Consider the following 20,649-nt stretch of genomic DNA (forward strand, 5'->3'; position numbering starts at 1 on the left):
CCAAGTGGCTTTCCTGCTTATTTCCTCAAGCAGGAAATGCTACTTGGCTGCCCATCCAGTGCCACCTCTTTTTAACTCTGAAAATAATCTATGGCTCAGGATCTACAAAATACTCCTGCCACTGTGAGCCTGCTGCCTGGCTGTGAAGACACCAGCAAATCGCCAAGGGACATGCGTCTCTCCAGATAAAGCCGGATGCTCTAAAGCCGTGAGCAGTCCAAAGCGTTTTTCACGCGAGGACTGCGCTAATCTGTCTCGTATCAGACAAGTGACTCTCAGTCTTTAAAATCCTCCCAACACAACCCCCAGTCCCCAGGCTGTGCCATCACAAACATGCTGGCGGCCAGTGTGCGTGCCTGCCAGCAGAGCACCTAGAGGGTTCTGCAAGAGCTCCGTAAATGGCATTTTATTTCCACCATCTTCCCCAAAGTTAGACAGACAGCATCCCGAAGGAGAGTAACACTGAGGCATGAGTAAGTGTCTTACTGAAGGCTGCAAGGAGAAAAGGCACAGCTGTGGTGTCCCAGCACGCTCTGCCACCTTCCCTTTATTTGAGGAATTGCCAAGTTCTCTGGGTAAAATTCAGAGCTTGTCATCTCACTGCCATCATACATAATAATCAGGCTCTTGGCCGAATAAGAGAATTCAGAGTGCTTACAGCCCTCACGTAGCTCAGGCAAAACACTAAACACCTCCAGAAGAAGGCATCACTCTGATGTGTTGAGCCAGGAGACGCCCAGCCCCAGGCTGTAGGAAATGCAGATGATGAGGGTGTATTTGAACTCACGACCTTCCTTCACAGGAGCATAGACACTCAACGCAAGGATGAACTCAATGAAGCATCAACTCTCTTCTGAACACAGAGCGCCTCGATTTGTCATCGTATCACTCGTGCCCGATAAGCCAAGTGGTGTGAACGCTCATCAGAAAGTGATGTTTCAGCACCTTGGAGGATGGATTCTGCCTGGGAAAGAGCCCTGACCACCAGACTGCAGCGTGGTCCTCCAGCCACCCGCTGATGCTGGGAGCCATGCAGCCAGAGAGGAGGCAAGGGCAGACAGGATTCAGTTACCTGCTGGTCTACAGGAAGACAGACCTAACAGTAGCCTCTTTTTCTGAACATTTTATATGTTTTATGTTAGAAAGCTACTGGATAAAGAGCAAAAAAAAAAAAATCATGGCAGCAGAGAACAGAAGAGGCCACAATGCATCCTACCACCACAGTTTTCATCTCCCGTATTCAGAAAATTACACCGAGCACCTGTAGGGAAGCACAGTCTGTTTCTACTGGCTAGATACCTACAAACAAAATAGTGGCACACTGTAAACAGAAAAAAAAAAAAAAAGCAAGACTGGAAGCCAGGCCCAATCATTACCACTCAAAACATCTTTTTAAATGACCAGTCACCTTACATCTCCTCTCAACACCGCAAACCTTCACGACTGCACCGCTTCAGTGGAGGCAGAGCTAGAGGAAAGAGTGGCAGCTACCGAGAGCCTCCCATCATGATGTCCGGCAACGCGAACACGCGCGATCTCGAGCGCGGGCTCCAACCGCTGCGCCCCGCGTTCAAGAGCCCTGCGGTGTCAGCCAGGCGGCAGCACCCTCCTCAGGCCTGGCAGTCCCCGCGCGTTTTCCAAATCACTAGAGCAGACGCCAAAACGATTGCTGAGCCTCTTACCTGTAGACAGGTGGCTACTGATTCATCTCTCTGAAGCTTCAAGGAGACTCAGGTGTTCATATGGTGGCCTAGGAAAGGGAGCCTGGAGAGAAAAACAAGATAGCTAAATGTAACGAGGCTGGACCAGAAAATATATGTAAATATATAAATACATAAATATATGTAAGTCAAAATATATAAATATATGTAAGTCAATTATATCGCACACATGCAGCCACATGCACTCCAGCTGTTTCAGCAACTCACATATAGTCTTCTACTTGTTCCCACCAAGGAATTGCTTGCCCTTTTACTCCTTGACTAGAATCCCTTTTGCTCCCACTATTTTCGTTCTAATTCCTTTCCCCCCCTAATATTTTCCTGTGCTGTCCCCTGTGCAGGATACATGAGACCGTTTTGAGGAGAGACAAATTTCAGATCCTGCCTCATTCCCAGGAGCGCCAAATTCAACTAAGCAGGCCCACCAGCTCCACACTTGTTAATTGTCACCCTTCACGTTCTGCTATTGTAGGGTTACTGTTTGCACAGTTGGCTTCATAAATATTTGATCTGAAATAATTTTTAAAGAGTACTGTTGCAGAGACCCAGGGTTTGCATTTAAAAGTGAGATGACTCATTTCCATTGGAAAAAGAGAAGGAGAAGGAGACTGGCTGGTTGCCGGCTTTCTGGCTCACCTAAAACAGGAGGCCTTGAACGTGGACGAGACACTGTCCCGACTACTTCAGGGATGGAAACCAAATGCGAACAGCGCCCCACGGACACCTAACACATCTGACTTTCACCGTGTCGCAGCCCAAAGCAGGACTGTGAGTTGCTCTTGGCATACTCACGAACTAACCAATAACTTCCAAGCAAGCAAATACTTAAGGCACAGCAGGGCTAAGCCTTAACAGAAAACTAAAAATTGCAACTGGTTATGAAAAGGCACCAAGGAAAACAATTCTCAAAATTGTCGAGGAGATCGGCGTACAAGGGAGCTAAATCCTAAATTATTAGCCGTAACGCACATGGTCCCAGGAAAAAAAGGACGCGCCTGACAGCTGCCGCCGGGTTCACGCACCGCGCAGCCGCCTGCAGCCGCCCAGGCGCTCGAACCAGGCTCTGGTGTCTCCGGGATGACACGGAGCATCCTGACAGCAGACCGCAGCCGGGCGCGTGCGCAACGCAAGGCATCAGCACGCTTAAAAATAATAATAAAAAAAAAAGCGACAGCTGAGCTTTGCCCTTGCGTGACTCCTTTTAACTGGAGATTTCTAAGCACTTTGCAGCCACCCATTAATTCTCATCATCTCAGACATGCGGGTGAGTGATTATCCCTGTTTTACTGATGTGAAAACTGAGGCATGGGGTGCTGCAGTTTCTCAGCCGGGGTCAGACAAGACTGTGCCAACGCCAGCACAGATCCCATACGGTTCCTGTGATCTGCCCACCGCACCACACTTCTGTCCAGGTCTCTTCAGAAGTCCACGTCCACGTCACTCTTATGATCTGTTTAAATTCATTAGTCTAATTATTCAGGAGGAAATAACTACAGACAGTTCTCACACTGAGGATTTAATGAAACTAACACCATCAGGGTATCCAGCAATTCCTCATAACATTTTCCCCATCATCCATTCTACTGCCAAAAATTAGTTTGAAATCTGCATCCTTATCCATGGCTTCTCCTGAAAAAATGTGTCGCACAAACATGCAGACACAGAGCTGTTATGAAGTTACAGAAAATGCCATACAATGTCACTGCAAAAACGCACACACAGATACACGAATGCAATGGCATTACAGGGCTGGATATGAACGCTGAGAAAGTTTTAAATTATTGCGAACAAAAAGCTACAGCACTGGTTAAGAAAAAAATACTCCTTAAAATAATGCTGAACAATGAAAAAAAAAAACATTTCTATATTAGTCTTGCAACTATCTTACAAGAAAAAGCTATTTGAAGGTAGCAAGGGCGGAAGACCCGAAAGTACTACAAAGTCAGTTTAATAACCCATAGAACTCATGAATAAATGTTGTTTTTTAACTTTAGAAGACAGTGCCATGGACACAACTCAATTAATTCGTGAGCCATGCGCTCTAAATAAACATTATATTTTCTTCTAAGTCCTGTTTAGGGACTTTGTTGCCCCTTTCACTAACGTAAATTTACCAAATGTTTTGTAGAGATCTATAAAGTCCCAAATCAGATCTCTGGAGTGTTTTATACCTGCCAACACTTAGAGAACCAGCAGCATTCATAAAATACCAGAAAATACTCATTGCTTTCTTGTTCAGCATACATTCGGCTAGTAAACACAAAGACGCCTGTGACATGGCACTCGTGGGTGACCAGTGACAGGGACACAGCCCCGTATACCTGTCAGCTTTCCAGAAGGGAAACAAGAAACCATCTCTGCCCGTCTGCCCCCACTGCTGCCGGGCACCGCTGCCGTGCGTTTGTGCCTGAGATAGATAATTAGCCAAGCTCTACTCCATCACGGCCTGAAAATATCCAACTCAGCAATATTTCTGCATGGCCCTTTCGGTGCCAGGGGAAGGGGATTTGGGTGGGCTGCTCTCCATCTCTTCTCCCCCTTGGCTGGAGTCACCCTGGAAAAGTGTGGGAGCTACATGATGGAGCTGCCGAATTCATGGAGCTAGTGGGGATCTAGAGCTCCCAGGAGAGGAGAGGGTGAGGAAGGGGGTGTCCTGGGAAATGGGAGCCCCTCCTGCAGCGCATCGTCACCTGGGAGGTGAAATCCTACTGGGACGAGTCCCCAGTATCCAATGGGATTAGCTGGGTGAGGGTGTTGGAGACCAGCCAAGCAGCAGCAAGGGCAACACCAGCAGTCCTTTGCAACCTTCCCTTGTCCCAAAGGCTTCTGGTATCACCGTATGCAGTGATACTGTGATTTTCCTTGACACCATCATCATGAAACATGCAGAAGTTAACTCGCTATAGGGCTCAGAGGTTTGTGCAGAGAAGCACCAGTTAGCTCCAAATCCACTCGCTCCAGCAGCGAAAGCTGTATGGCCATGTTAATGCAGCATTATCAAGGCAAATTTGCCACACTCAGAAGCAGGACTGTGTAGACCAGGCAAAGAAACAGGCTAACATCGCAATAATTGCTCCCAGTACTCTAATGAGCCAGTTCAGACATTGCTCCGTGTCACCGTACTGCACCACGTCCTTTGTGTGACAGCTCTGCAGTCTGTGCAACCGAGATAATGATCCCGACTCTCCCCCCGAAGGTGATCTGAGATCTCAGGGTTGAAAGTGCTGCAGTTGGTGCTACACATTATTATTCTTTGCCACTTCCTTCTCCCTCTTGGTTTGCTTTTCCCTCATCTTATTTTCAGTGACTGAGCTGTCGGCTTTTGCATCGGTGTAGCTTCATTCGGCGGGGAGAAACCTGCCCCCGTGTAAAAAAGGCTTTTACCCAGGTTCGCCCATATGCCACTTCAAACCTGGGCTAAGCTACGTTGCTGCAGGGAGCCCTCTGCGTGGCAATTGGGCTGAGGCAGAACATTTGTACTGAGAGTTTGCAGTTGTAGCCTTTTCGGTATATGGGCAAAAAAAAAAAAAACCCTCAAGGTAGGCAAAGGCTGTGTCTCTCTACCTTGGGTTAATTTTTCTGCATTTTTCATTTATCAGGTGTCTCAGTTTATTTTTCTGTCTCAGACTCTCTCTTTCTTCCGGGTATTCTGAGCGTCTCGAATTGCTGCCTCTCTTCCTGTCTCTCCTCTGCTTCATACTCACCCAGCATAATCCTCCCTGCTCGCTCGGTGGCACTGATCCTCACGCAGATCTGGGGCTTGCCGAACATCCGACCGCGGTCCGGGAGAGAGCTCGCTGCAATCCTGCCTGCCGCAGCGGCAGGAAGACACAGCACGGCGCGGCGCAACCGGCCCCCAGGCACGCGGCTGAGCCGAGACTCCAGCCGAGGACATCCCTGTCTCCCTGCACCATCCTTCTGGTAACCGATGCATTTAATGATGTGTTAGCGAGCGCACATGCAGGCTTCTGCAGGCACCGCTCAGGGAATGCATGGAAAACCTGGCTCCAGGACAGTGTTGTTCTATTTTACCTTCTTTACGGCTTGAAAAACATTTGGCCGTTACTGAAGAGAGCCAGGCTAGACGCATACATTACAGCGCGCTCCAGAAATAGCACATGCTGGCTTGCACAATTTTGCAGCTAAAAAGCTTCCTTTTAGCGCAGCAACCTGTCCCTTGCTGTGGAGCAGCTCTGCAGAAGACAAACCATGGTTTAGGAGCCTGTGGCTTGGGATGAATCATTGCAGGAAGATGCCATGACTTTGAATGCAGGTGAACAAAGTGTGAGTGGGTTTGATTTCCTCTCCCTAGCTGCCAGCTTCTGCGCATCTTATGCAAAGTGTTTAATGAGCTAATTCGTACACCGGAGAATAAGTTGTATGTCATCATAAAGCGGGGTTCAGAAAACTAAGGTATACGAATTTAATGCCAGTCCTGGCAAGCTCAGTTTGCCAAGCAGGACAAACTGCCCATAACCGCTGCCATGTCAGTATATCACACAGCCTGTCTCGAAGGTAGTTCAGTCTGCAAAGCCAGCTCAGTTCAAGGCTTTTCCTTGGAATCCATCACTTGAGGCAAAACACGATGATTTCTGATGATGCAGGCTGTCCACCATCCCCAAGATAGGAATAATTTACAATGTCAGCTGTTTTCAAACTGGTATTCTCTGGATAGAAAGCTTTTTATTTCCTCAGTTAGTCTCTGAGGTCTTCAGTCAGCCATGAGAGGTAAATGGTGCGCGTTTGAAAATAAAACTGACTTTCGGAACAAGGCATGTTTACATCAAATTCTGATCTTTTTGAAGCCTCCTCACTGAATATAGGGAAAAAAAAAATCCCTCACAGCTGTTCAGACACTGTTCAATAAATTGTGTAATTAAATATTCCGTCTCACGCGCAAACAGGAGACCACCACTATCTACAAGAAGAATTACAATGACACAACTACTGCCATCCCAGCCCATTTCTGCAGACGCTGTTTTGCGACATAAAGCCTTTATAAGCACTGAAATCTTTTAAGAGCCCTCGCGCAAATTTAAAAGCATGTTCTACAAGAGGAGGTATAAACAAAATCAAAAGGAATACAAACTGTGCTAAACAACATTCATGCTGCAAGACAAAGCAGTCAAATGTTCAGCACTCTGATTTCTTCCTAAAGGATTTCTGCTTTCTTCCTAGAAGAGGCAGGTCAGGAATGCTAGAATTAAAAGTTGCTTATGCAATTTTAGCCCAGCCGCTTGGTTTGAACAGGGTTCGAATATATTAATTTATGCCCTCTGCAAGAAATCTAACATAGCGCCATACGTGTATTTGTCTCACAGCACCTCCACAAGGGGTCCAGCACCATCTAGACACATCCAGCTTACCCCATGCACAGCTCAATACTGCCCATACATCTATTTGTCTGGGATTTCTAGACCCTCAGCGATCTAGCGGCAACAGCTGTTTCTTGGACTATCACACATCTAGAAATCCTAAACAAATGGCCAAAGCCTTTTTTTCCTCCTTCCCTCAACACAATTTCTGTGCAGGAAGAAAAGTCTATGGAAACTTAGACATTGATGTTTGCACTAGGGCTATCACAGAATCCCAAAGTATTTTCTTTCCTTATATAATTGGAATATGAAGATCCAGCACAAACTTTGTTCCCTAACTCTATACCTGGGCCATTGAGTCACTTTCAGGAGTGACAGGACACACATTTTGCTAGCAAGTTTCAAAACTATTGATGAAACAGCACTGAATGACTCATTTCTGAATGCCTACGGTCCTATGCAGCACCACGGATCCAGCATAGACTACTGGATGGTTGCACAGAGGCTGAGCTGTGAGCAAGATGACACCAAAAGGTGTCATATTAGGTCCTGGGCTCTATTCTGAGCTCTGCCCCAAATGACCACCTACAACCTCTGGGTTACCTTATTTGTGATAAAACTGAGAGGAGAGATAGCCATCCGCTGCCTGGAAGGATGTGGCCTCAGCAGCAAGCTGGGTCATGAACTGCACCGGAAGACCAAATGCTGCCTAGGAGGGGAAACCAGAACAGCCCCTCCTCGGTCAGGGCTTGTTTTAAGGCAAGGCTTGCTTTCAAGTACGTTCAAGATGAAGACCAGCCCACAAGGACTATCAAACGTGCATATCCTGCAAAACACATGCTGTCTGGAAGGTGTATATCTCTTGCTTTCACTGTTCCCTGCAAGAAAACCCTTTCCTTGGAAGTCAGCAATGCCGCTGTCACTCAGACAAAAGGCAAAAAATAAAAGAGTGTTGTTGTTTGACCTGCTACAGCAGACAAATGTTGCTGACTGGCTATCACAGGTACCTTAACCAAGACCTACAGCTGTAGCGGAAGGGCCTTCTATTGCTAAGATGGGGATCTTACTGGTCCGCATTTGCCTGCTTTTACCAGTAGCAGATTGCTGTCTTGCAGGCTACAGCACTCGATCTTTAAGTGCCCGTTTTTCTAAGAGAGCTTGGATCACATTGGGTTAGAGGCTGCAGGCCAAAATTGTCATCTGTGAGCGGTAATTTACTCCTGCTTGGTGATACTAGAGGCTTCACCGGTGGTGTTATTTAACTATGGTGTTCTGGGGGGCTGAGATGGGGACAACAAAATAGCATTTATATTTCAGCCTTTACTGTCATGCCATATCAAAAGTGCTTTTTGAAAAAAGGAAAAGGAAAAGGAAAAGAAGAAAGAGAGAAAGAAAGAGAAATAAACTGAGAGCATCTGTTTGCCTCCTGGATTGCAGCAAAACCTAGGTGCTTTGCAACCTGGAAAACTGAATGCAACATTTTTTAAAAGTACTAGGTGGTTGTTATAGCAACATATGCATATAAACATGTGCTTGTGTGTGTGTGTGTGTGTGGAACAGACTCAAACCCAGGTTGTCACGGGCAACAGGAGTCCGCTTCGAAGTCGACGAAACTTGCTTTCTTGCCTGGTGCCATCGGAGTGCAGCAGCCAGCTCCAGCAGGGATGGGAGCCCAGGAAATATCCTGATATCTCCCTGCTGGTGCCAGTTGCTGGCTGAGAGCTCGGCGCAGTCTTGCAGCTGATTCAGCTCCTTAAGAAGAGGGTAATTTTCTTTATCCTGTTTGCTTCCTCCTCCCTTGCAGGCTGCCACAGCACCTTAACCCAGCTGGGTAAGACAAGCTTGTGGCTCCCTCCCAAACAGATGGCTGTATGGAAGGTCCAAAAATAATCTAACCCATTTGCCCATGAGTTTTGAGTCTGTTTTGCTGATTGGCAGACCCTCCAGAGACTACCAGAAGAAGCAGATGGTCAAGACATGAGATCAGAGCTGGGGACGGAGATGTCAATCAATAGGTTGGAGTGCCAGGCTCAGTGACTTGGTATGGTGGAAGCTGCCATACCAGTGCTAATCAGGCAAGAGCATATTGTCCTAGCAGGACAGGTGTGTGAGTAATAAGGCTGACTGCATAGTCTGCTTTTCACTTAAAAAAAAAAAAAAAAGGCATTTCACAGCCTTGTCATGTTACGAGACTCAGCCCTTTCATTGTTCCACCCCTGGAAGGTAGCTGACGTATTGAGCCTCTGATAACACCTCCATCAAACTCCCAAGCAGAAGCAGGCACAAAAAGAAAAAAGAGAAAAAGAAGCAGAAGGAAAAAAAAAGAAAAAAGAAAAAAGAAAAAAGAAAAAAGAAAAAAGAAAAAAGAAAAAAGAAAAAAGAAAAAAGAAAAAAGAAAAAAGAAAAAGAAAAAAGAAAAAAAGAGAAAGGAAAAGGAAAAGGAAAAGGAAAAGGAAAAGGAAAAGGAAAAGGAAAAGGAAAAGGAAAAGGAAAAGGAAAAGGAAAAGGAAAAGGGAAAGGGAAAGGAAAAGGAGTGAAAGAACAATTGTACAGCCATTGCAAATATAACTGGGGGGCAAGACCACAGGGAATCACAGTAATTACAGTGCCTCTGGTGGTAGGTTCTGTTAGGAAATTTCGGGATAAAACACAGTTCAGTAGTTCTTTCTGGCTCTCAGGCTAACAGTGGGCTACCCTGCTACCCAAGGATCAGGCCATCAAACACAAGGGAGTAGCAAAATTTTCTCCTTTGTTCCTTTCCACAGGCTTTCGGCTAAATCTCTCAGGGGGAGGCTGTTTCACACCATCCCCTGCACAGGGCGGCAACATAAAAAGTCCAGTCTGGCCCAGAACCCCATCTGGGTGAGGGATGCATGCTGAAAACCGTAGTCTAACTGCAGGGCACTCGGGAATCAGTGACACAGTGTCTGCAGTCAGGAAGCACTGATCCCTGCGGAGAGGTAAAAGAGCCCAAATCTGCATATTTGGTTCAGTTAAAAAAAAAAAAAAGAAAAAGGCAGGAAGGAATAAAGGTCTGCAAATAATTCATGGGTGAAAATACCAGATTGTAAAGAAATTATCTAGGGAGTGTATTATTTGACTAATGGATAAATTATAGAACGGAGAATTTAAGCTGAGCACTACAAAAACATCCTACGAGAGAGAGGAGAGTCGTGGTAGGCCCATTAACACGTTTAACACTAGATTGGGCAAAACCCTAGAAAATTCATGGCAAGGCTCCGCTGGGCCCCGGCTCCTGGGATGAAGAGTAAACCCGATCTAACAAGCCTGTCCTCTCTGATTTCTGGAAGTCGAGCAGCGCCTTTCCACGGCACACTCCTTTAGGGCCAGGCTGATTTTTCCTTCCTGCCCGCTTCCACAGCAGGCCTTTTCAAGCCGTGTTCGCTCGGGTACGTCAGCTCCCCGCGACAGCGGCAGCACCCAGCCGCCTGGTGTCTTGAGGTCGGTCCCTTACCGCCAGCAGCACACACGTCACAGTCTGCAAGTCCCCGTTCTCGAGGGTACCCGGCCTGCAGCATCAAAGCTGGCAAACGAAACCTTGAAGGCGCTCTGGTTCATATCCCTTATTCTCGAGTTTGTCTCCCCTTTTTCTAACGGAATCAAGGACACAGCTCACATCCGTTAGCGTCCATGAACTTTGCTGCTATACCATAAGGTCGGAGACTCTCCTACTGTATACAGCTGTAGCCAATTAAAGTCAACAGAGCGAAATATTTTAATTCCCTTTTGTGACTTCCTCGCTGCAGTTATTGTTGAGGAAAAGTGCTGGGTTAACAAACTTGGAAACAGAAAACCTTATTTTTATTGTAAAATTCATCTTCATGTAAAGCAAAAGGGTCAAAAATCCCCTGCCCCACCTATATCCTCTTACCAAATTCTCAGGACAAAACAGTATTTCAGCACTATTTAAAAAGTACATGGGCTTTGCATAGACTTCTTTGCAAAAAAGACAGATATCCTGTCTGTGTCTGTATCCTGTGTCTACAAGGAAGGCCCGGGCATCCCGCTGGGCACCCCAGGGCCCTGATGCCCTCGTCTAGAGCACTTACGGGAGGGTCTCAAAAGCTGTCTGAAAAGACTTTCGCGCGCATACAGCGCCTGCTCGCAGCTTCGGGGCAGCCCCGGCAGCCTGACAGCCGTCCCAGATGTTGCCTCACTGACGAGCTGCGCTTTGCTGCTCGGAGGTGGCGAGCTGGTGGTTGGGAGGGATTAGCAGAGGGTAAATGAGGGACTACAGCTCCACACACCTGTCAACACCCGCTTACAGGTGGTAATTTGTGGCGCACAGCTGGGCTGTTCAGCTTTCTGCTTTTCCCCTGGCTGATGTAATGGTCAAGAGGCAGGAAACGGTGCCAGGTCAGAGAGGGCAGCGGCAGCAGCCCTGCTTAAAGTTAGATTTACAACATGGTTTAGGCCTGGCTATTTTGGGATGCGCCGTGGGTGACAGGAGAAGCAAAACAATGTCGGCTTTTATTTTTGTCCGACGCTTACTGTTTTAAAGGCTTACGTTCACCCTCCCATAAAAACAAGCGGACAAATACAAAATGCATCGGGCAGCCCCCCCGAGAAGTTTGGCCCCCACCTCCTATAAAACAACCTCCCAACACACGCTTTTCATTAGGAGCCAGACTGCTATTGCACACAGCTGACCGGGTAATTTTAGCTATCCGAAGAGCGCCAGAAGATGACAGCATTCCTGAGGGACTGTTCGGAGAGATGTCTGCACAAAGGCACAGAGAGTGCCAGTTGCCACCCTTGTAACTGGACAGTGCAGGCATAATAACGCTAAGGCGCGTTACCGTGCCCCCATAAACCACGATTCCTCCAGTCACGTGGAGCACTTGGAGAGACTCTTTACAAATAAAACTGTCATGAACGTAGACATTTGTTACCCCACAGCTTTATTTTTTAACCCACAGTGCAGTGTTGCTGTACGACACTGAATACTTGAGCATTAAGTATGTATTACAGTGCTGCCTTATACAGCAGCAAAGTGATTAATTAAAATTTACAAGAGTAATCCAAATGCCTAAACATGTTTCTTGGCGGCGACTCCTGTAACCAATGCCAATAACATCTTAAACTAACGACAGCCTCAAAGATAACCTTTGGGAGCCATGAAGAGTCTCTCTTAACTAAGCCATTTGGTAACTACAGAAGAATGAAGAGACATGCAATTCTTCAGGAAAAAACAAAGCACGTGAATACAGTAACGTCTGGGATGTTTGGCTCGCGCTGGGAATAGCCCTATCCTAAGTCACAAATACTGGCCAAAGTCCAGTTTTGTTAACTATTGTGCTGCAGTATTGAAAACATTGTATAGAGGAGTGAAACAGCCAAGTTCACATCCAAATACGTGCTCCATGAGATGCTGAACACTTCCAGCTAACACTGAGCCGTGCCAAATTCTTTGCAAAATTAGAGGCTAAATTATTCCTTGGGAATATTTCTTCATGAAACTCCAGAGGACACAGATATTGATCATGCTTCTTCTCTACGCTAAATCCATTTGCAGAATATAATCCAATAACCTGATACTTTGGTCAACTTTTGAAAACCTGAAATGGAAATTTCCCAGGGGCAATACTCTGGACTAAATGAGAGTCAAGGGGGAAAAACGGGAATTAAAGATGTTGATTTAAATAAAAAAAGACTCAGGAAAACTTCACAGTCAACTATGGCAGGTTTACAGTGGTGTAGCTCATCGGAGTCTGTCCGTTCACTGGAAACTGGTTGCATAAATCAAACAAATTAGAGGGCAGAGAGTCTTTTAAAGGCAGATCTTGCTGTGTAATTCTCTTAACAACAGGTTCTTTTTGCAGTTTGTAAATAAAATCAAAACTTCTGGTGTGATGAATTAATCTATACCAGCTATTAGAGCAACTCCTTATGTTTAATAATTATTATCATTAAATGATTTCAGTGTTTTCAAAGTACACTAGCTGCTTACTGGTAAAGATTTCACTGCCATGAAATAAACCTTGCAACTCTGAATGGGAATCTTACTCATGGAAACACAGATCATTTATAACTTTATTTTAGACACTTAAATTAGTAAGGATCAACTAAGTCCTTCTGGAATAATAATTTTAGCAGCAGTGTCAAAAAGCAAATGAAAAATAAAATGCCTTACCCCAAGTAAAAGTAACTGTGCCGTCCAACCACTTCTCTAAAGAGCGCTCTCAGTTCTCCACCCTGGAACTGGAAATTTGTCATGGCAGAAATCCTGGATTCGGGTAGGAGACCTTTACAGCTCCCATGAAAATTCACTTCATTATGCCAAGTTACACACACCTGAAAATCATCATCTGCTCTTACTTTGGGCTAAAATCTCCACTTCTTCCTTTTCTCTGGCATTTCACTGCACTGAATCTCTTACTAGACCCCACTTACCCTCCTACCAGGGAGGCACAGTGCTCTGTCCTGGTTACAAAAAGTGCAACAGCTCTTTAAGGAAGGCACGCTGGGCTATATGAGCACGCTATTTCACGTGCTCTGGTCTCAGCTCTTCTAGTCACCCATGACAATGCTATGATTTTCATTGGTTATAATATTGAGCAATGTTTCATATTGATCTGAAGAGGCAGGCAAATATAATTCAAAACTTGTACAAATAAGATAGCAGAGAAGTTGCATAAGATCAGTTCTGGCACAGCTGGGAACAGAATCCAGGACTCTAATTTAATCTGGCAAATCTCATCCAGTTAGAGACATCCCGCTTATCACAATAAACATATTTGGTTGCGCTGTCTCACACAGCGAGACCACCTCTCCATAAGGAGTTCTGGTTTTTACCGTTGCTGTGCTGCCTAGTAAATAACTGTTTAAGCTAATTAGCAGACTTGAGTTGCATTTCCCCATAAACTCCTCCCAGGAAGACTGGTGCACATAGAGGGTAGAAACACACTGGTGCAAGCAGCTATGCACGCAGCAGCAGTGAGGAAGCGTGCTCCGTGAGCAGAAAGGGGCACGTTCCCAGTCCTGCAGCCAAGAGAACGCTGCTTCTGTTTGCTTTTTTTAAAATCATCGGAAGTGTGAGACAAGCTTTAATTAAAGAATGTTTATTTGCAAAGTTAAGAAATGCCAAAATTACAGCTGGCTCCACGATCTTAATTTCTTCCATGGTGTGTATGCACCACGTTTTACTTACATGAAGAGGTATCTTGTTTTCATTTTGTATAGGTTTTTTAGGACCTCTACCTAGTTCAGTTCCTGGATGGCCAATGAGCAGGGTGGAGCAAGCCAAAAAACAAAAGCTAGTACACAACTGCTATGTGATATCAGACAAGACTGACATATTATCTAGAATATCTTAATGTTCTTTTAATGTTGTTTTTATGCAATTGCACTTAAATTGTCAGATAATCTAATTCAAATGGGAATATTTCTCCTCCTAAGCAACAGCTCATTGTCTTTAAAAGCACCAAACACAGGGTCTGCTCCATGGAGTGGAATGCCGATGATTGACAGCAGGGCTGCTAAATGGTCCTCAGGCAAACACAGCCTTTTTCCCCAGGGCTTTTAACTCTTTAACTGCTCAGCACAGACTGATCACTGTACTAAAAACTAGTACTCTTACCAATTTAGTAGAGTCATCAGCTGCCCAGAGTTCATATTTTGTCCCTAGCCTCCATATATTTCAAAGCAGCCTGGCTACGCAAGGACAGGTGCTGCTACGTTACTAAGTGCGCTACATCAACTAAACCACTTGGGTGTAAACATTTCCAAAATTTCTCTGTCTATAGCTTCTAAGTCATCTGTGATGATGCTAAGCATCTGTATGTCTAAACTTAGGGTGGTTCTCACTGTATTTTTGCAGGTAAAATCAGTTCCCTTCAGCTTCTCTGCAGGGAGGAAAAGGGGGATGAAAACAGAAAAAGGACATAAAACTCAATGTGTTAATACAGTCTTTAAAAAGTGAAGCTTAAGTACATTGGGAGCATGAAGAAGCACATTGCCTAAGCTTGTAGGTAGGCAAAGGCTGAAGCAAGCACAGACTATTATGCCAAGGAGCTGGGTTCAGGTATTTCTTGTTTTGCCTTGATCTTGTGATATGAGTGATTTAGATATCCTCCTGCAAAGTTCACCCTTTTTATTTGCTTCAGTTTTATCACCAAAGGCCTAAACAAGAAATTGAAATATTCAAGGAGAACGGAGCTCCAGGAACTATGTGCTTTGACTGCTAGGATGGCCTTTGGGTGGTCAGTCTTGCTCTCGCAGCCTGGGACCACAGGAGCCAAAGTGAGTTCAGTGACCAGTTTTCTCCCAGTCTTTACCCAGCAAGGGAGCTCGGAGGCAAAGTCACACTTGGGGAGAGCTTAATTACACCACGAATTGTAATATTTTCAACTGTTTGGTTGCAGTAGCCTGGTGGGTACCTGGGAGAAGAAAGCTTGATGAGGGCAAAGAAGCACAGGAGCTCAAAAAATCCAGTTGCATTCATCTCTGATGAGTTTAATAAGTAATATTTATTCCATGCTAACATTCAGGGATGCCACTGAGGTTAAAAAATGCTCACTTATAAAAGTGACTTTCTCCCAGAGGATCCTGGAGCGCTTTACATGCTTATACTAAGACACCCTCCATCCATTGGGCGCTATGTTCAATCTGATCTTCCTGTGCCCAGTTACCGGCCTTTTAGCACCATATTCTCAGCACTCCCCTTCTGGTTTACTACAATCATGATTTTCTTCTTGCTTCGGTATTTAGAATAAGATCGGTCTTTCCACATCCTTCAAAAGTCTCAAATTCCTTCCCATTACCCCTTAACTCCCAGTAAAAACATCTCTCCTCTGAACTGAACGCACCACGGTTGTTCCAGGTGGGAATTAAAAGAGGTCCCTCCATCAGGGCAGCTGCAGGATATTGCCTGCCCCCTCCTAATTGCACTTACAGGTAGGAGTGTTACTGTTGAAATTTATCAATTTGTTACTGTTACAAGGGCATCATGTCAGGAGACCTATTTAAGCTCTATTATAACTTCTTTTGACTGACAGGCCGAGAGTAATGAGTGTCATTGCCTGAGGAAGGCCAGACGCAAAGAAAGCTCTAAATAGACCTGTCAAAAAGATGCTAAAGAGACTAATACATCAACCAAATCAGTGCCCAATACATAAAAATCTTCTAATCTACCAGTCTTTCAACTTTAAATGTTTACCAAGGCCCAGCATCTATAATGCTGCATAGGTAATATGCTTTTTCTTTATAAATAATTACAATGACCCTTCTAAGTATATGCCTGGATTTCTTTTCATGAAAAACAAGAAAAAGAGGAGGAGAAAAGAAGCGGCAGGCTGCCAGGGATCCGAATGCTTCAGTAGCTGACAAAAGACAAGAGAATTTGGGCTGATTCTCTTTTTTTTTCTTTTTTTTCTTTTTTTTTTTTTTTTTAAAAAGCAGCTTTGGAATGATGAATTCACAAGTTGTTATGGGAACTAGCAGCACAGATGATGCCCCAAAGGAGCACTGAAGAATGTCTATAGGATCTGGAGGGATAATAATGTAACACAGACGTCTGTAATATGCATGGATTTCACCAAAATTGTATGACAATTTGTAACCTAATACTCACAGCGCACGGTCTGTGTGCCAGCATGATCCCGTGAACACATCAGACCAAAACTATGTGGCTGGGACCCTTGATGGGCGGCTCTGGCCCTCCCTCACAGCCCTCCCAGGCCATCCACAGAGTATCCCTCCTTGTCTGTTCATTTACTTTGACAACACATTAATTTTGTTTCACGCTGCCTCACATTTTCCAGGATCTCTGTGCTTGCAAACTACTGTATTCAAAGCACATCGGTATGCCAGGGGAGGGATGAGCAGGAGGAGATCAGATATCTGCACTAGAAGCAGTTGGGGATTCTGGCAGCAAGGAAGATAAGGAGAGTCAGGTTTTATTTCTTTGGAAGGTAGCTGAGGTCTTTGCCTGTGCAAAGGCAATGCATGCAGCTCTCCTGCTCAGCCTCCCTTTGGATGTTAGTAGAGAAACTTCAGTTTGAAGGAGAAGGATTAAGAGCCTCTGCTCCTAACTCCAGCAAACCCAAGAGCAATCACTGCCCTGCTGTGTCCCACCCCCAGCATCTGCTGCAATGCCTGTGAGGTGTTCTCAGCGGGTATTCCCAACTTTGCGACAGACATGGCCTTGCGCAGCTCCTGTCCTAGGCTCTCCACACTAAGACAGCTAAAGGCCTGAGGGTTTTTTTTTTTTTTTAAAATGGGCAGACTTAATTTATGAACACCTTTGTGCATATTTCTGTTTTTAAAGGACAATTACAGAACAGGCAGTAAGGAAGAGTGGCTCACATCTTGTACCGTATCGGTCATATCTAAACCTAGGGCCTATGTACGGGTAATTTGTATTGGAACTGTGGGTCACAGATAATTATAGACACGACTTGAATTTCAGCAGCTATACAGTGGTTTCAATCTCAGTGTATGTAGAATATATAGCATCATGTACTACTGACAAAATCAGACATATTCTCCAGTGATCCACGTTGTCCAAACGGCTTGGTCAAAGCACTACAGCAACGCAACGTACTTGAGACAAGTGCAGTAGAAGGCCATAGACAGGCTACAGCAACTAGGGGCTTCCAGGCCAAAAGTAACATAAGCATGGCTTAGAAAGAGCTCAAGGTGCAAACTGTTGTCATGGAAGAGGCAGGATCCCAGGAGCAATGCTCTGATGACACTGAGATCTGTGAAAAGCATCCTAAGAAAAACTACTAGTGCTTAGACCCACATGCCAGCCTAGCCCCACAAGAGCTAATGATGTGAATGAGACCCTGGAGACCATGAATTCCTTGGACAGATGGCCTCTCCATCACCCAGATCTTGTTTCTCTGCTTTTGCCATACAGTTGTCCCCATGCTTCATGATTAGCAGTGGCTGAAGTCTATTACATATCCTGTGAGCATGGGAAAATACTAAAAGAGGAGTTCAAAAGAAGAGTAGGGCAAAGCCTCGCATTGCCACAGCCTACTGTTTCTTCAATATTGGTGCCTATGAGCTGGCTAAAACTGAGGAAGATGCACTGGAGTGGCCTGCCTTCCTCCTGACTTAATCTGTGGGGTACTTCCCTTGAGGAAGAGGGGAAGGGAATCATGGAAATGTGGGAATAACTGGATGACAAGTGGTCATGTCCTTCCACAAAGCAAAATAAAGCACAAACCCAGATTTTTAACACAAGATCCTGTCAAATGGGAATCAGCTCAGCAACTGGGTTGAGTGTATAGGCCTCTGTCGGGACTGTGGTCTGGAGATAAGAGCAAACCTGGCCATGCCTCCTCCAAAGCTGCCACTCACCTTTGCAAGGAGGTCCAGGTACCTCTCAGTCTGCCTCCCAAAACCTCCTTCTGCTGCTACACAAATTCTTATGGCAGCTGGCTTGAAGGCACATGAGTCCACTGTCAATTACACAAAATGGCATTTTCTTATTCCGTTGTACTTTCCCTGCACTCTTACACAGGGGCAGCCCTGAGACAAACCACGAGACCAACTCACTTTCCACAGGGAGTGCAGCATCAGGCCTAGTCAGAATATGCTCTCTTGATTTATGTCTGGCGTATATTTATATATGGGCTATAAACAAGATGTGCAGCTTGCCATTCAGTCCTACTTCAGAGTTCATGACTTCCTTTCATCTGCCCATTGCAGTCCATAGCCCCCGTTGTTTCCCAGCTGTCCTTTTGGTCTGTACCGGGAGAGAGCTCGTGGTCTCCTTCTCCTCTGTAACCTTCAGCATGCCAAAAGTTATATGACTGCATCAAATGAGCACAAAAGGAAGCATTCCTTGCAACAAAACACATTAGGCAGCCCCTCTACTTTTACAGAGGATAGGAGCAGAATCTCATTAGTGATTTTTTTCTGTCCAAAAAACCTTCCCTGGAGTTTGGAATAACCAGGGTAGTACTGAAGATTTTTAATACAATACCTGCAGTTTGCATTTACCTAGTGATTTTCTGGAACCTCTTGCCAAGTGTCTGCCTGTGTACTCTTCCAGAAGGTAATAAAAAGCCTGCACCATGCCTTCTCTGCAGAAATATTTAATGGGGTTAGGAGGTTTGTTCTCAAACTAACTCCAAGTAAGAAGGATAGTCTTAGTCTTTGCTGGTCTTTCCTTCCTTGTCCAAGTCAGCAAGCCCCACTCTGCTCTCCATCAGCAGACCCAGCTCTCCCCTAGACCCTCTGCTGCACCTTCTGCAGTCGCATGCTTTTTGTGCTCTCCTCCTCTCCAGCTCCCTCCTTCTCTCCTGAAGCTGTGCCTTCCCACAGACAGCCAACCCAGCCAAAATGCCCCAGCCTGACCTCTCCATCCCACTGACACTGCTTGTATGGCTTATCACTCCATTGCCCTTCCCACACATGCTCTCTACTCCAGTCCCTTAAAAAAAAAAAATTGTCCAGTCCAGATGAAGTTCACAGATGTCACCTTTGCAAAAAGCTTGAGGAAACTTGGCAGAGCCCACGTATCATCGCCTATAAACTATGGTCTGTGGACTAAGAACAATCCCAGGGTGGGAGGCTTCCTCACGTCGTGTAAAGTCATCATGTATACACTCATCCGCCCAACCTAGAGTACTCCAGTGACAGTTCAGTGGGTCACACACAGCCTGTCTGCTGGTGTGAACAGGCCGGCCAGCTCTTCCCTGTTCAGTGGTAGATTTCTGACTTCTTGCCACATATGAGTCAGAAAAGGAGTCACTGTGAAAGAGTACAACCTTCGTTGCTCAGGTTAACACTGGCTTAGAACCAGTGACAACTGCTTGGCAGACACTTCTCTGAGCCCACTCACCAAGGCAGGTTTCCCAACAGATCTATTCTCCTCACGCACGAAAACAAGCTCTTTCCATGATTTCCACCTTTAATTCTGCCTAAACTCCAAAGCTCCAGATGAGACTCAGTAACAATGAACTTTATCTCATCCTCCCTCTGCATCCCATCAGCATCACTTCCACAGTGGCAAGGGAGTGCGTTTTGACATGCTCCCTGCACCAACATTTCTCAGGACCTGGACCAACTCCACTCATAGACCTCAGACCTCTGAATCTCAAGGAAAAGGGCAAGCTGAAAAACAAATGTAATGCTTGCCATTTCTTGGAAATCTGATGTTCAGGCATCTTCTTTATCAAAATTTGTTCCGCGTACGCATGGGATCCCCACACTGGTTTGTTATTGCGGCGTTGCCTTTGGACATGTTAGATCTGAAAGGAAGTGAAAAGAGCTACCCCAAGGTAAGGGAGGGAAGGAGGCTATTTCCACCCATACAGTCTCAGTGTTACCAAGACACTGTTTCATCCTCAGACCTGAGGTTTTACCCAAGCACATCAGTTCACTTTAAAAGCACAGCTTAGTGCTAGAGCTGGCCATTAATGAAAGATTATTAAACTATGTATAAAGGAAAATACAACTGTCTTCTTTGGAAAGCAACCTAGCCCTTGAGAGTAAAGACACTAATACAGGATTTAAATGCTTCCCCTTCAACACAGTTCATGCTGCTATAAATAGGAAGAGTAATGTGTCACTTTGGGTACTGACCCTCTTAATTTTACCTGCTGCATGATACAGGTCACAAAGTTACATGGGATGGA

The 20,649-nt window shown here is 45.4% G+C and overlaps 1 protein-coding gene across 10 annotated transcripts in view; it reads right to left on the reverse strand.

Annotated features, from left to right (window-relative positions):
* The window catches only part of HIVEP3 (HIVEP zinc finger 3), a 335,389-nt gene that overhangs the window by 146,101 nt on the left and 168,639 nt on the right, over positions 1-20,649 (reverse strand). For all 10 annotated transcript variants that reach the window (XM_068917181.1, XM_068917189.1, XM_068917188.1 and 7 more), the window contains one exon: positions 1,683-1,764. The gene's annotated coding sequence lies outside the window, so the exon portion shown is untranslated. The remainder of the gene's footprint in view (positions 1-1,682; positions 1,765-20,649) is intronic.

The sequence above is a fragment of the Struthio camelus genome, chromosome 23 (assembly GCF_040807025.1).
Source record: "Struthio camelus isolate bStrCam1 chromosome 23, bStrCam1.hap1, whole genome shotgun sequence".
Lineage (NCBI taxonomy): Eukaryota > Metazoa > Chordata > Aves > Struthioniformes > Struthionidae > Struthio > Struthio camelus.